Raw genomic sequence first — 6,000 nt, 5'->3', positions numbered from 1 at the left:
CATAGCATCAATGCCTTCCTCTTGCAGGAACTGCTGAAACACTCCAGCCACATGAGGTCTAGCATTGTCTTGCATTAGGAGGAACCCAGGGCCAACTGCACCAGCATATGGTCTCACAAGGGGTCTGAGGATCTCATATCGGTACCTAATGGCAGTTAGGCTACCTCTGGCGAGCACATGGAGGGCTGTGCGGCCCCCCAAAGAAATGCCACCCCACACCATGACTGACCCACCACCAAACCGGTCATGCTGGAGGATGTTGCAGGCAGCAGAACGTTCTCCATGGCGTCTCCAGACTCTGTCACGTCTGTCACGAGCTCAGTGTGAACCTGCTTTCATCTGTGAAGAGCACAGGGCGCCAGTGGCGAATTTGCCAATCTTGGTGTTCTCTGGCAAATGCCAAACGTCCTGCACGGTGTTGGGCTGTAAGCACAACCCCCACCTGTGGACGTCGGGCCCTCATACCACCCTCATGGAGTCTGTTTCTGACCGTTTGAGTAGACACATGCACATTTGTGGCCTGCTGGAGGTCATTTTGCTGGGCTCTGGCAGTGCTCCTCCTTGCACAAAGGCTGAGGTAGCGGTCCTGCTGCTGGGTTGTTGCCCTCCTACGGACTCCTCCACGTCACCTGATGTACTGGCCTGTCTCCTGGTAGCGCCTCCATGCTCTGGACACTACGCTGACAGACACAGCAAACCTTCTTGCCACAGCTCGCATTGATGTGCCATCCTGGATGAGCTGCACTACCTGAGCCACTTGTGTGGGTTGTGGACTCCGTCTCATGCTACCACTAGAGTGAAAGCACCGCCAGCATTCAAAAGTGACCAAAACATCAGCCAGGAAGCATAGGAACTGAGAAGTGGTCTGTGGTCTCCACCTGCAGAACCACTCCTTTATTGGGGGTGTCTTGCTAATTGCCTATAATTTCCACCTGTTGTCTATTCCACTTGCACAACAGCATGTGAAATTTATTGTCAATCAGTGTTGCTTCCTAAGTGGACAGTTTGATTTCACAGAAGTGTGATTGACTTGGAGTTAAACAACACAATGTAAGTGTTCACTTTATTTTTTATATATATATATATATATACACACTGTATATATTAGGCTGTTGTTCTCATATATATATATATATATATATATATATATATATATATATATATATATATATATATGAGAACAACAGCCTAACGATCAAACAATCGACTAGTAGACTAGTCAGCCCTAGTGTACACGCTAGGACACAGAAAGCCAAAGTGAAGATGACAGGCAATGCCTCAGCATCATGCAAATTAAGCAACTCTGTGGCTGTCTCCGTGGCACTGCAGAACATGCTGAGTATGTCACTCCTGCCTTCATCTTATTGTATAATGATGAGAATAGAAAAATCAGCATGAATGGCCTTGTAATTTAGGTCATGTATATGTGTTATGTGGATGGTCTAAATTCACGACAGCAGCTGAAGATACAGCAGTTATTCGAATGGGAGAGTTGTCTTGCTGATAATATGGCTGTGTGTGTTTGTGTGTGTCAGAGGGATGTAGCAGAATTCAACTCGGTGTTACTAAAGTAAACGCACAACCCAAGACTATATGTACACGGTTCACTCTTGCTATATGTTTTCTGATCCATGAAACATTGTGTACGTGTGGATCCTTGTATACTAAAGCCAAATGAGGGGAAATATAAAGACAGTTGTTCATCTGATTTACTGAACCTGGTATGAAAACAGTGAACACCCGTTACTGTCACCTGTTTGCCCCTGTCCGGGGGTATTGTTGGACGGGCCACAGTGTCTCCCAACCCCTCCTCTCGGCCTCCAGTATTTATGCTGCAATCATTTGGGGGCTAAGGTCAGTCTGTTATATCTGAAGGATTTCTCCTTATCCGGTGTCCTGTGTGAAGTATGCTCCCTCTAATTCTCTCTCTTTTTCTCTCTTTCTCTCTTTCCCTCTCTCTTTCTCTCGGAGGACCTAAGCCCTAGGACCATACCTCAGGACTACCTGGCCTGATGTCCCCAGTCCACCTGGTCGTGCTGCTGCTCCGGTTTCAACGGATCTGCCTGCGGCTATGGAACCCTGACCTGTTCACCGGACGTGCTACCTTGTCCCAGACCTGCTGTTTTGGACTCTCTCTCTACCGCACCTGCTGTCTCTAACTCTGAATGATCGGCTATGAAAAACCAACTGACATTTACTCCTGAGGTGCTGACCTGTTGCACCCTCTACAACCACTGTGATTATTATTATCTGACCCTGCTGGTCATCTATGAAAGTTTGAACATCTTGGCCATGTACTGTTATAATCTCCCCCCGGCCCCCCCAGAAGAGGACTGGCCACCCCCCAGAGCCTGGTTCCTCTCTAGGTTTCTTCCTAGGTTCCTGCCTTTCTAGGGAGTTTTTCCTAGCTACCGTGCTTCTACATCTGCATTGGTTTCTGTTTGGGGTTTTAGGCTGGGTTTCTGTACAGCACTTTGATGTCTGCTGATGTAAAAAGGGCTTCATAAATACATTTGATTGATTGACTCTCACTTTAGCTATAAACAAGTAACAAGTAATATTTGAGACAAGCTTTCTAAATAGTTATTAATGGGAACATTTTGCAACAAAAAAAATACAAGTGCCCCAAACAGGCTTTGCTTCTCTCCACCCTGCAGCCCTCTCTGTAATGTGATATGTCCTTACCGGTACTACACAGTCTGTAGCTGGTGAATGGGTGTCTAGCACAGCAAAGCAGATTACAAAATAAAGAAAGCTAGTCCTACAGTGCAATATCCCCTCTTCTCCTCCTCTTAATTTTTCTATCCCGTATATTCTACAGACATACTTTCCATTCTCTCAGCTTACACATCTATCCCACTCTCTTCCCTTCCCTGTCCTATCCTACTCTCTCTTTCATCACTGTGACATCCTCCTCTTCTCTCATCCTCTGTTCCTTCCCTGTCCACCACCATGGGGACTGCAAGGGGGTGGGGTGGGGTGGGGTGGGGTGGGGGCTGGTGGAATGGAGTGGACTGCAGGAGCTGTGGGATTGGCTGAGAGGCGGGACCTCTCTCAGCTCCTTGGCTTAGAGCCTAAGAACTCTGAGTTGAGTTCCATCTTTGTCCCAGCGAGCATCAGCAGTGTGGGACTGCTCTGGATGACAGATGCACAGAGTGGATACTTTTCTGTTTGTTTTGGGTTTTTAGATTGGCAATTTCACAGTGAGGAAAAAACACTGTGCTGCAGCCTCTCTCTTCCTCTCCAAAGGAAAAAAGTAAGTTGCTATTTTGCCTTTTTACTTTCCTATTCCTCCTCCCTACAAAGACGCTGGATGTGTGTAAAGTTACATGTGGCACATGCTGTGAGGGAGAGCTAGTGATTTGGAAACCCTACACAGTCATGTGACATGTTGACATTCCTGTAAATATTGATGTGGCATCTGTGATTGTGTGTGAGGTTGTATGTGTTTGTACATGCATGTGTAGGCATGTAGAGAGGACTTATAGAATGCATGTATGAGGGAAAGGTGCACTGCGACTTTACATTGACCAAGCTCATCAGCAAACTTGTCACTGCATCAAATCTCATTGACGGAGTAGCTCAAGGTCTCCCTCCCAAAATCTTCTGGTGTGACTTTCAGGCTGCAGGGTGGCACACGCTATTAATAGGGAGGAGGAAAAAACCACACCTTTTTAGCTGAGGTGATGGCTAGTGGAGTAGAACACTTGAAAAAGAAAAGGAGAGCCTCACACTCTAGGAGATTCAGATGCAATCATTTTATTACCAATGTTTCGACAGACAAGCTGTCTTCATCAGGGTATTAATAAGCTATTAATAGACCTGCTCCAAGTGTGCTGCAGTCATACTTTTATTCCCAAAACACTGATCTCTTCCAGAGATGGAATTTCCTTAAAGCAAACATTACCACCATTTACAGTACATTAAAAATAAATATAGCTTTTGGTCTATTAATGACTTTGGTTTTCATTCCTGTGTTAACTTCAGGCCACAGACTTATAGGGGTTTTATGAAAGAGCTGGTGTGTTGTAATGCTTCCTCAGTGTGTGTGTGTCAGAGTTTTCCATATGAAACTCAGCAATGTGGAGCAGAGCAATGCCCAGAAACCACCCTCCCTCCATCGCCCTGTTCTGGAATTACTCCCTGGATTTCCATAGTCATGCTTATAGAATTGATTATTATTTTAATCAATCATTGCCTTGCTTGTCTTGCATTGGTTTTATTGTTGGTGAGAGCAGTTTGTTAACATGGAAAAACAGGAGCCATATTATCCAAAAGGAACAGAAAGAGACTGTATGAATTGGCAGTCAATCTATAGATGTAGAATCCATGGAGGAGTTTTCTACTGTGCAGTCACTTCAGTGATGGAATGATTCCATGTTTCCTTCAGTCGTTATCCTGTCCCTTCCTTTCTTGCACAGTCTATAAAATAGTATATCAACTGACATAGACCCACAGCGGTGAAGATATTACTGCACAAGCCATCGGAAAGTCTGAAGAATGTGGACCCCTCTGTGGTTCTCTCCCCTCTCTGTCCCTTTCTGACCCGCTCTATCCCCTCGGTTCCTGTCTATTGGGTTGTCTGCGCATATGGGCCACAGCACAGATTATGACTCCAATTGATGGGTTGAATTTAGTAGGTTAGAGACGAGAGGATCTTCCATACGTCTACCTCTTCAATATGATTGATTGCACTGGAGATTGTGTATCGTCGTTCATGCCCTGTAGTCCTGGGGTCTAGCAAGTCCAGGTCTATTGACATTGACCATGGATCGAATCAATCCTGGCCCGGTATCATTTTTAATATCCACCTGTCAAATGCTCTCAGACCCATTGTTGTGTGGAACACAGCCTTGTGTGGTACTGACCTCTAGCATGCAAATGTTCCCCAGCCTTCTTGAACCCACTCAGATTACACACACGGCAGATGAGAGCACACACTTTGTCTCACCGGAGAGGACCAACTCACAGGGTCGACAGAGAATCAAGGCTTACACATTACTCCACATATCACGTTTTGTCCTTTTCCCTTGAATAGGGATGTCCTTTCTCCCCTGTTTTACACTGATTATCACATCTTATGATGCACTGGTAGTATTTTTAATACACACTGAAACATAATGCTCTGACAGCAAAGCAAGGCAGATAGCATACATAATGAATGTCTGTGTTGAATTTTCACAAGTATGTGGTACATTTTCACAACTCTCCGTACAAAACTCCAAACTGGTCAGACTTGTGATGCAGACAGTTAAAAAAATTTTTTAAACCTGTCAATCAATCAATCAATCAAATGTATTTATAAAGCCCTTTTACATCAGCCGATGTCACAAAGTGCTATGCATTCATTTGGATTTCTCTCACCACACAAACATTGATTCAAAATATACAGTACCAGTCTAAAGTTTGGACACACCTACTCATTCCAGGATTTCTTTACTATTATTCTACATTGTAGAAAATATAAAAAAAAATAAAGACATCCCAAATATGAAATAACACATATGGACTCATGTAGTAATCAAAAAGTAGTCACCCTTTGCCTTGATGACAGCTTTGCACACTCTTGACATTCAACCAGCTTCATGAGGTAGTCACCTGGAATGCATTTCAATTAACAAGTGTGCCTTGTTAAAAGTTAATTTGTGGAATTTCTTTCCTTCTTAATGCGTTTGAGCCAATCAGTTTTGTGACAAGTTAAGGGTGGTCTACAGAAAATAGCCCTATTTGGTAAAAGACCAAGTCCATATTATGGCAAGAACAGCTCAAATAAGCAAAGAGAAAAGACAGTCCATAATTACTTTAAGACATGAAAGTCAGTCAATCTGGAAAACTTCAAGAACTTCTTAGGCATGGAGGTAAAGCCCTGTTATTCTCCTAGGTGTAGTGTATTATTTAACTAGTATTTATCTCTGTGTAGCATTTCTCAGCTGATGTTTTATCAGTCTGTTAATTGGACAAATATAGATCCACTGGGAGGATTAATAACTCTAGAGCTCA

The sequence above is a fragment of the Oncorhynchus mykiss genome, chromosome 11 (assembly GCF_013265735.2).
Source record: "Oncorhynchus mykiss isolate Arlee chromosome 11, USDA_OmykA_1.1, whole genome shotgun sequence".
Taxonomy (NCBI): Eukaryota; Metazoa; Chordata; class Actinopteri; order Salmoniformes; family Salmonidae; genus Oncorhynchus; species Oncorhynchus mykiss.
This window is presented reverse-complemented; position numbering follows the sequence as displayed.